At 39.6% G+C, this 10,610-nt stretch overlaps 1 long non-coding RNA gene across 1 annotated transcript in view; it reads left to right on the top strand.

The window, feature by feature from the left end:
* Positions 1 to 3,262: 3,262 nt before the first annotated feature.
* LOC140134044 (uncharacterized) overlaps positions 3,263 to 10,610 on the top strand; it is a 34,678-nt gene continuing 27,330 nt past the window's right edge. The window contains exon 1 of the long non-coding RNA XR_011856038.1: positions 3,263 to 3,338. This is a non-coding gene — a long non-coding RNA (uncharacterized lncRNA). The remainder of the gene's footprint in view (positions 3,339 to 10,610) is intronic.

Here is a 10,610-nt window from a genome sequence, read left to right as displayed (position 1 = left end):
TTTTACTTTATTTAGGCCTCTCAAAGTGACTTGAAACCTGAGCAGGTCCCTCAATAGCAGGATTTTGCTTTTTTTATGAAAATGTGAAAAATTGCATGAGACGTTCAAAGCCCCATAACATCTTACAAAAATAAGAGTATGCATAAAAAACCATGGAGGTATAAAGTAGACATTCAGTGAATGTTAGTTATTACGTTTTTTGGTGTTATGACTCATGTGTGGAAAAAGTAGAAAATTTTGAATTTCGAAAATTGCTAATTTTTCCACATTTTCACCAAATATCTGATTTTCTCATAAATAAATGCAAAACATACCACCAAAATTTTTTAACTAACATGAAGTACAAAGTGTCACGAGAAAACAATTTCAAAATCACTTGGATATGTTAAAGCGTTCCAAAGTTATAACCATTTATAGTGTCAGAGGGCAGATTTGAAAAAATGGGCCGTGTCAGGAAGGTGAAAAGTGGCTTCGGCGTTAAGGGGTTAACGATCAAAAAAGTACGGCACCATCGTTTTTTACCTTTCTCTTCCCAAATCGAATAGTAATTAGAAGAAGGAACGAAGAAAGTGGAGGAACAAGTTCCCGGGTGGGAACAATTAGGAGTAGCACTGAAGCTACGAGCTACCTTGAGAATCCCCAGGACGGACGCCGTGCCGAGCTACCGTACCCTGTATGAGGATTTTTCATGCCCTAGGCATGCAACGCTGAGGACATTGGGTATGGACTAAGGACTGTCCCCGTGAGTACCAAAAATCTCTGGTTGGAAAGGTACTGCATCTTTTTTTCCTAAATGTGGAGTGGATGAACGTAGAGGCGGAGGATTAATCAATTTTGTACTAACATTTACTGGTCATTTTTTTTGGATCTTTTTAACCTGTATCCTTTTTTTCCATTCTTTTTTACGAGTAAGGGTAAACTGAATATCGTTCTTCTATTAATCTGGCACACCCTGCACTGCAACATTTTTTAGGTGCACTTTTTACAGCTTGTGCCGTAAACTCCAACTAAGTACTAACACTGCCCTATAGGTGCACATTTTTTCTGTATTGTCAACAGGAAGCCAGCGCAAACACTTCTTTAAAACATGTGCAATCTTAAAAGACGTTCGTTTCAGTGCAAAGTAGGACAGAAAAATAGATCTGGCCCAATGTGTTAGGCAACCTTGTTTCTAGGTGCCACAGATCCGGCGACATCCACTGTGAGGCCCCTTCCACACTTGCGATTTGCGTTGCAGATCACGTCAGAGTTTGATCAGGGTGAGATCAGGGTTTGGTCAGTGAAAAACGCACATTTTGCATCAGAGAGCAATCAGTTTTCAGTCAGAGTTTGTTCAGTGTCTCAGTTTTTCACGCCTGTTTTCAATGCAATTTCAATGCGTTTTTCATGTGCACAAAATGCGCGTGAAATGGACTCAGGGCTGAGCTCTATCTTTTCTATGGCAATTGATGCTTGAAAAACGCATTGCACTTGCGTTGGACTTGCAAGTGTCTCAGAGTGCAATGTGTTTTTGATGTGTCTCCATAGACTTGTATGGTGCGTTTTTCACGCGCGTGACTTGCAAAAGTAGAGCATGTCGAGATTTAAACGCGCGTTAAAAAAAACGCATGTGCGTGCGTGAAAAAAAAATGCAAGTCTGAAAAGACATGGAAACGAAAGAAGTATACGGTCCAGCCAGTCTCCAAACACCGAAAGTATCTTTATTCAAAGTTGCATCATAGGATAAAATCCACTCAGACAGATGGTCACAAATGCCTACGCGTTTCAGACAGACAACCTGTCCTTAGTCATGGCTAACATACACTGTTTAAAATCCACATATATATAGTGATACAAACAATCAAACAATCAAAAGTAACGCCCCCCCCCCCGGGTGGAACTTCGTCACATCCGGTGCCGCCCCTTAAGCAAAATAGTTATGCTAGAACATATATAAGCAAATATACAACACATCGCGATCAATAATAGTGATCGTCATGAGCACAACATTAATGGAATTAATAAAGCGCAAATTCGCCCCATGTATTGTGTGCAGAGTCACTCACGTACCGTTCGACTCAGTCATGTGACGCGTGTCAGCTGACACATCCGAATCACATGATCTGGAGTCACATGACCTGCTGGCGGTTACATAGCAACAGACAACTAAGTAAAAAATAATAGGGTTCCGGGCATCGGAGTGACGTATCCTGTAAGAGTTGTCGTCATAGTGGGGCTGGGCGAGATCTCCCATCGACATCGCAGCGGAGACCCACAGAGAACTGCACAAGGACGAAAGGCCCGGGCAGCAACCATGAGGGACCACGCGGCGTGGCCGAGAAGACTCTCCCGCATCAAGGTACCTTCTCGGCCACGCCGCGTGGTCCCTCATGGTTGACTGGCTGGACCGTATACTTCTTTCGTTTCCATGATCGTTTGCCCTGGCAGAGGGGTGGTCCGTGCCGGATTCGACACTTCAAGTAGGGGTGAGCTGGCATCCATGTGTCTTTTCATTAACAAGTCTGAAAAGACCCATTGATTACAATGGGTCAGAGTGCAATGCAAGTACTGCACGTCAAAAGCACGTGCAGAAAACGCCCGTGAAAAACGCAAGTGTAAAAGGGGCCTTAAAGTTGCAGTAAAAATTGTGATATTATATACAGTTCTCCATTCCCAAATATAGCTTTAATGTGTAACCGTCATTCTGAGCAAAAAAAAACAAAAATACATAATTCTGCTCCAGGTGTCTCTGGGAATCATTCCTCAAAGTATTTTGCCTTTCGGTCGGTATTTAGTACCTCTTTTGTCACATAGCAACCAGGGTTTCCAGCTCTCAAAAAAACTACAATCAGCAAGATGGAGGGGCGGGACTTCCTCCTGTCACCTCATCACAAGCGCATGGTGCTGACCAATGAGACCAGAGCTATCTCATATCTATCATCTATCTATCTCATATCTATCTAGGTATGTACCTATCTATTTAAGTAACACTCCAGCACAGCACATGAGGGCACAGCTTGGATAGTTTCTCCTACCACTTCCTTGTGTGAGGGGGAGGGGGGGCAGCAGTTTCTGTCTGTGTAGATTATTTATTTATACAGTATACAGGTGTAGGAAAAGCTGAGGAGAGATAAGTGTAGGTGTTTGGTTATTACATTAGTCAGGGCTTTTCCCTGCACATGACTGCGGCAGCACTGAGCCATGAGGTGATCAGCTGATTGGAGGAAGAGGGATGGGGGCGTGTCTCCTGTTCCGTAGTCTTCTTTATGAAGACGGAATGTCCATAGTAACAGCTATCTGCGCAGTCACTGCCATCTAGCGGAAGTCTGTAGAATACAAGAGAAAGGAGCAAGATTCGGGTAACTAATCCAATTGCAAAAGGGCTTAAAATTACCTGCCCTACAACATATCAAAAGTTTTTTGAAATGACGGTTACACTTTAACTTTGAAACACAATTCTTATTTGATACTAAAGGGGATATTCTCCTATTAAAAAAAACACCAGAATTGTGTTTTTAGGTGCCATAGTTTAGAATGTATAGGCCTTTTAAGTTTACAGAAGTACTGTACATGCACTCTGTAGCTGAATCCGGGGGAAGGGTGACAGAATCATTCTGTAAATACAGTATTGTTAACATATTTTTGGACACTTTTAGGCTATTTTGCTGTCGATTTAAAAAGCTTTCATTAGAGAAATTTAAAAAAAGCATATTTTTTTCCACATGTAAAAAAACATTTAATTAATAAATATAATACATACATTTAATTAATAAATATAATTATAACTACTAGCCCCTAGACATAAGCCCCCACAGGCGCTGGTTTCCCCCTGTAACTGTGGCACTTATAGATGCCCCAGTTTCAGGTGAAAACTAGTTTTAAAACTAAAGAATTAACATGGCACAGAATTCATACACTAAATATGTATGTAAACCCTCTATCTTTATTACCAAGTATGTATCCTAAATTTCATACACATAAAGCATATGAAACACATTACATGTAAAAAAAAAAGAGCTAAAAAAAATAACATATATGTTATATATATATATACATTATGAAATGTACACAATTCATATACCAATATTGTAAAACTCCATATGTGATATACAAAGGTCCTTATAAACGCATGCCCAGTTAGTTACATCCGGGTCCTGCAGTTTTTGCAATCCCAGTTGTTAGTGCCAGATCTGGGCTGCAATGACAGCCCAACACCTGCAATTGCAGGACACTAGGTCCTGCAATCTTCTTCTGACGTGCTGATATAGAATGGCGGTGCATCAGAAGAAGCACCCCTAATGGCCGCTGTAAAAACAAAGCAGCGGTCATTAAGGGGTTTATATTCGACATGTGAAAAAGGAGAGGGACATATAAAGTTACAAAAACACACACTCATAATAATTTTCAAATATTTTCTAATAAACATTATATCCCAATAAAATAAAAAAAATGCCCTGCTGCATTTTAAAAAACATTGCTATGGTCACCGCATCTGCCCAAGACTATACATATCATGTATCAAAACGACTGTCACATTAGGGAATTCATTTGTAATGGTCACTTTTAGTTCATTTGAAAACTGAGAAAAATATATGCTATACATTCAAAAATAAAATATATCTTTGTCTCCAGTTTTTGTAACTTTAACCCCCCCAAAAAACCTAAAAATTAAAAAAGTTGCTTTAATTGATTTTTTTCTATTTTTAACTATCCCTATGTGTCACAGGAAAAAAAGGTTCAAACATTTTTAAGGTGTTGCACAAAAAATAGAAGTTATGGCCCTTAGGCCAATAAGCATGACAATTTTCTAAAATGCCCTGGTCAATAAAGCCTTTTAAGGCCTAGTAAGAAAGGGGTTAAAAACAAAACCTGGGGGAATATATAGGAGAAGGACATGGACAATACATGGATACACGCTGATAAAGCCCAAATCACTTGACATTAAACACAAGAACATACCACATATTCCATTAACATTTTTATTTGGGGAATTTTAGGCAGTAACTTGCAGCTTGATCCTTGTTAACCATTTTCAAAATAAATTCAAAGAAGATGTTTTTTCTTCCTCTTGCCTTTTCTGTTGATTTACAACCTTTGCTATCCTTAGAGATTACAAAGCTTAAATAAATTAGATTTCAGAACTCTAGCCATTTGCTTCACCTTGACATGCTATCCCAGTCAAGTCATGATAAAGCACCATTGCAGCTCTGGAGAAAGAAATACTGAACAAATAGATCTTTTTTTTCCACAGCAGACCTGTCTTTGAAGCAATCAGAGAAAAATATGAGCATGGGTTTTTAGGTCGTAGTATCTGCCCTTCAATGTGAAAAATACATTTATTTTAGCAATTTGAATGTGCTAATTTGACAAATATTACCTACAATCTCTCTGTAGAATTATCAACCCTTCCCACTCCTCCGACTGCAAAATGTAAACATTTGAAAATTGTCAAGTCGAATGTTTTCCTCATGGGAAATCCAAGCTAAACCGAAACATTTTAGAACAACAAATAGAACTGTAGAAGGGTAGTGCTTAGAATCAACAAGATTTATGTAGAAAACCTCCTTGTACAAAGATATTTTCAGTCTGGGGAAAAAAAAATAATTGAAACTTAAATTTTCAGAATGTGTGATGTATTTAAGGACAAATGTCATGCTAGATTTTGCCTTTATTTCAGTAACGTACATTGCATCAAAGCCTACATACTTATCATTTCTTCAAGTGCAATTTGTGATATCTACAGGTTGGTAAATAACATCAATCAGTGTGCGACTTTCACGGTTAAAACTCACAAGAAACCGCGAACGCATCAAATGGTTAATCCACAGATGTTTTTACCAAAGTAATACATACACTGATACAGGGGTTAATAATAATTATAATTAAAATACTCATAAATCTTTATATGGTGCCATCATATTAAGTAATACATACACTGATACAGGGGTTAATAATAATTATAATTAAAATACTCATAAATCTTTATATAGTGCCATCATATTAAGTAGGACTTTATAGATCATGGGATACATATACAAAAAATACAAGACAATACATATAAATAGCACGGTTGTATGAAACAATAGGAGTAGGCGCCTTGCTCACAGGAGCTTACAATCTATAAGGATGAAGGAGGTCTCAGTGCTTGTATAATGCTCTATCCATTCATTGGAAGGCATCTGTTTCATGCTACTGCTCGAAACCGTCATCAGCTTTAGGCTACATTCACACGAACGTATGGGGGACGTCCCCCATACACTCCTATGGGCGCACGGCACCCTACGGGAGCGGTACGGTGCAGCACACGTGCGGCACCATACCGTTCTGTACCCGGGAAAAAGATAGGACCTGTCCTATCTTTTCCCGTAATACGGCGCCGTGCGCCATAGGTTGCTATGGAGAGGGGCGGGGGTGAGCTGCGCTCACCTCCTCCTCCTCTCCCCGTACACTGCCGTTGCCCGCTACGGTACGGTACGGGCGGGCAACGGCAGTGTGAATATAGCCCTAGTCTTATATGCAGTCCGAGGTGAATAGGGCTGCAGAGTAGCCGGCATATTGCTATCTAGTACTGCAGGATAACAGACGTGAGGAGTGTACAGGGGTGGTTAGAGAAGAAAGAGTTGACGTTTCATGCAGTTAGGGAGTGTGATAGGCCTTGCTGAGGAGATGGGTTTTTAGAGCATTTGTGAAGCTTGGGTTATTCGGTATAAGTCTAATATTCTGGGGAAGGGCAGAGAACGGGTGCAGCTCTGGAAAAGTCCTGGAGTAGTGAGTGGATTCCAATCTTTGATCGCTTGTAGAACAAAGAGAGAGGTCCGGGCAATAGAGATGAGGGATGCAGCACCTGTGAAAAGCTTTATGGATGAGGGTGATTAGGGGTTGTCTAATAGTGGCTCTCTACAATACCATGCCATATGTGTTATAGTGCTCCCTATCTGCATTGCATTTGTTCTACAGTATAGTACAATGCATTTACTATAATACTTTCAAAATATACCACATGTCTTGTACTGCTTTCTTCCTGTACTATCGTGCATGTACTATGATAGTTTCTACCTACTGTACAATACATGTTTTGTACTGCTTTCTACCTGTACTACGACTATAATGTCATCTACCTATTATACTGTATATGTACTACACAGCTTTCTATCTGTATTACCATACATGTACTGTATTGCTTTCTACTTATACTACATTTACCCGCATTACCATATGCATACTATAAGGTTTCCTACCTATACAATATTTACTGTACTGCTTTCTACCTGCATTACCATATGTATACTAAAATGCTTTCCACCTATACTACATTTATTGTACTTCTTTATACCTGTATTGCCATGTGTGTTCTATAATGCAATTCTTCTATAAGTCAATTAATTATCGTCTGCCACCAGCTCTCATTTGATATAAGACTGGTCCGTAACAGGATTATATCGGGTTACAAGCCAACCCCAGGGTAGCATGTATATAACCGAGACATGGATGTGGGGATTCGGGGATCAAGGTAAAAGAGCAACGCAGGTTAAATTTTATATTTAATTGCTTTAGGTGCACACTAGATGAACACTACACACAATAGATCTATACAGTTTAACAGAGTACAAAATACAAGGATAGGACTACAAGTATCAGCAATTCTGTTGCATGGGCCTAATAGGGTCAGATAGTCCCCTCTTGAAGATCCTTCCTGAGTTTGGTGAGGGTAAAAAGTTCCCCCAGGCAAAGACAATGGACATAAGCGGTACACTGATTATAATAGGTGCAGACACACCCTTTCACACCAACAGGAGAGCTCTATGAACCCTACTACCTTGTATCAGATCCAGAACCTTGGAGTTATAGCTTCTCAATGGGAAGTCGTAGAGTCAGGGTTCTGGTCTCTTTGGATCTGGGTGAATCCCTGAATTACATTGAAACCAGACATGACCCATTTTCTATGCCCCCATTCAGAGATATTTATATCCAAGAATGGTAGAACCAATTTAGACACAGGTATGTGATACCCTGGCTATCCCGATTCCAAAAATGTATTTGGCCTTGGGCTGGGATGAATCATAACTCCATAACTGTCCTTAGCTGATATATTGGTCTTACAGGCCCTTGGATTTTGTATGATCATTTGTCTAAAAAGAGAGGAAAAGTTTGAAGTCGCTTTGGCTATGGAGGTGTCAGTCACTAGTTACCCCCTGCAGGGCTAGAGTCCCTGTCTGCAAAGATCTCATTAATTCTACTAGATAAGCCTAGGAGGAAGTAAGAAACACTGATGCACTGATGGTCAAGACAAAATGTGGCATGTGACCTCCTTGTACATGTATATTCCTATATTTTATCAAAGCATATATGTTCAGTAATGCTTTCTTTTCATGCTACATTTACATTTAGAGGCAATTTGACAGTGGTTAATACTCCCAGATTTGTAATTGGATGCCACAAAGGTTTGATGGTGAGATTCCTCATTCCTTTGTCTATAACCCATAATCGTGAATGTTTGTCCTAGTACTGTCATTTTATTACAATGCAAAATATAAAAATAGATATCTATAGATATTTGTTGTGCTATTTTTCATTTTATCATTTGTCAATCAAATAAAGTAGATTGACATGCCAAACACATCAGCATTACATCTGGCCTAGAGATCTCATGCATAATATCACAATGAGAGGGATGCTGAGAAACATCTTTTTCCTAGCTTCATGTTTCTACATGGTCTCTCTAGCAGCTGTTATTTTCCAGTTGCTGGAATAATAACAGTAGACGGATACCGTGTCATAATATAACAGTTTGAAGCTTATGCAAACTGCTCATTACCATTTACAAAGATTAAGGGGTCCTGTTTAATCCATAAGATTTATCTGCAGATGTTTTCTTGTCATAATTTAGAAGTAACATAATTTTACTTCACATGTTGGTAGCAGAAGATACATGTCAATGTTAGCAATATATAATAGTTTACTGCATGAGTGCTCTCTTTGTTTCTATGAAAATGAAACCTTATGAGAGACACTTGAAATTCTAACACCCAAATTGTACTGTACAGGAAAGTCCTCTCCTAATATATAAAAAAAAATAGTGGTCATAGACGACACATATTCTTCATGAAGATAGCATTTTACACAGCAACGGTGTGTGTATATCCTTACCATTTTCTGGCACAGTGACAATAACAATGGTGGCTGTCTCCTTGGCATTGTTCTGCCAATGAGCTATCAATGTAAGATGGCAACTCTACCATGTATTGTCGCATTTTTGTATCACACTCCAGTTGGGGAATCAGTGATGTTCTGCTATTCTTATAGTGGTGATTCAGTAGGGTGGCCAACCAGTAATTGGCACTGATGACTATGTGAGCTGCTCGGCGCTCATTGCACAGCATCTAGTGGTTAATGTGAGCTGGGCTGGCCTGTGCCAAAGACAAGCTGTATTGAGTGGGAGGTCTGAGAGCTGTGCTGGTTGTCACCCTGCTTTGAGGAAAACTGCTGCTTCTCTTCCTTCTCCTCCAAAACTGTCTGCTGACTGGACAGTGGAGTACCTAGTCACTGTTGGTCCAACAACTCACCCTGCAAGCCATGTGTGGACTCACATGAGACCTCTTCCTCCTCTACTTCCTCTTGTGCCACAATTTTATTAATTCAGTCAGGTAACTTTTATAATAACCCTAATTCTGGAGCATCAGGGATTAAACAGAATGCATACTCCTAAGGATCTCCACATAAAATAAAATATTGTACCTAGTCTTTGGGCTTCGTGATGGGGGTCTTAAAGGAAAATAAAGCTGTCAACTTTTCACAAAAGCAAAGGAAAGTTTTCTGTCTTCACTGAAAAAAATCAGGTAACTTCACTTTAGGTTCTGACTTGAATGACTTGAATAGGAAGAGAGGCGCTTTTCCTGCAACTGCACGCTTTTGAACCAGACTCAATTCCCTAACCGGAGCATCCATGGTCTCCATACTAGCATAGACTAGCATTGGCTAGGTATTCTGTCAAGACAAAGGAAGAGGTGCAGGTCTTAAACTTATCCAGAACCTCTGTTCCTGCCTACTTACCCATCTCCAAGATGCAGCAAGATAAATAGAAAAACCTCTGCAGACATAAAAGCTACGTGGTTCCACCTCCTTCACTTCACTTGGCTCAAGCAGAAATGACCATACAGGGAGTGTATGACTGCCAATATCAGTATGCCCACGACACGGATACTGCTGATCATAAGGGCAGGAGTCAGGGCAGGAAGGATGGCGGGGTCCCCTCTCCCTGCTCACTGGTGAAGGCCCAGCCTATAATCCAGTGCTTTGTTTTGGGCATGGTCCGGTTGTTTTTCTAAAAATACTACCATTAATATCAGTGATTTTTTAAAGACTTTTCAACTATACTTTTAACTTTGTTATTGGTGCCAACATGTACCTTGTCTTTACCAGACTGTGACTGTAGCCTGTTAAACTAATCCCTGATATGTTAAACCTAAGCAACTGGCAAAATGATGCATTTGGTTATTACAACATTTTTTTAAAGAGTTCAGAATATTGATGACTCTACCTCAGGATAGGCTATCAATATTATTATATATTATATAATTTAGCAAATCTTCGGATATTAAATTGATGACTTTGAAGTCTGTAAAATCCTTTTT

The sequence above is a fragment of the Engystomops pustulosus genome, chromosome 5 (assembly GCF_040894005.1).
Source record: "Engystomops pustulosus chromosome 5, aEngPut4.maternal, whole genome shotgun sequence".
NCBI classification, from domain to species: Eukaryota; Metazoa; Chordata; class Amphibia; order Anura; family Leptodactylidae; genus Engystomops; species Engystomops pustulosus.
Note: the sequence above shows the minus strand (reverse complement) of the source record. Positions and strands in the feature narration are given on the sequence as shown.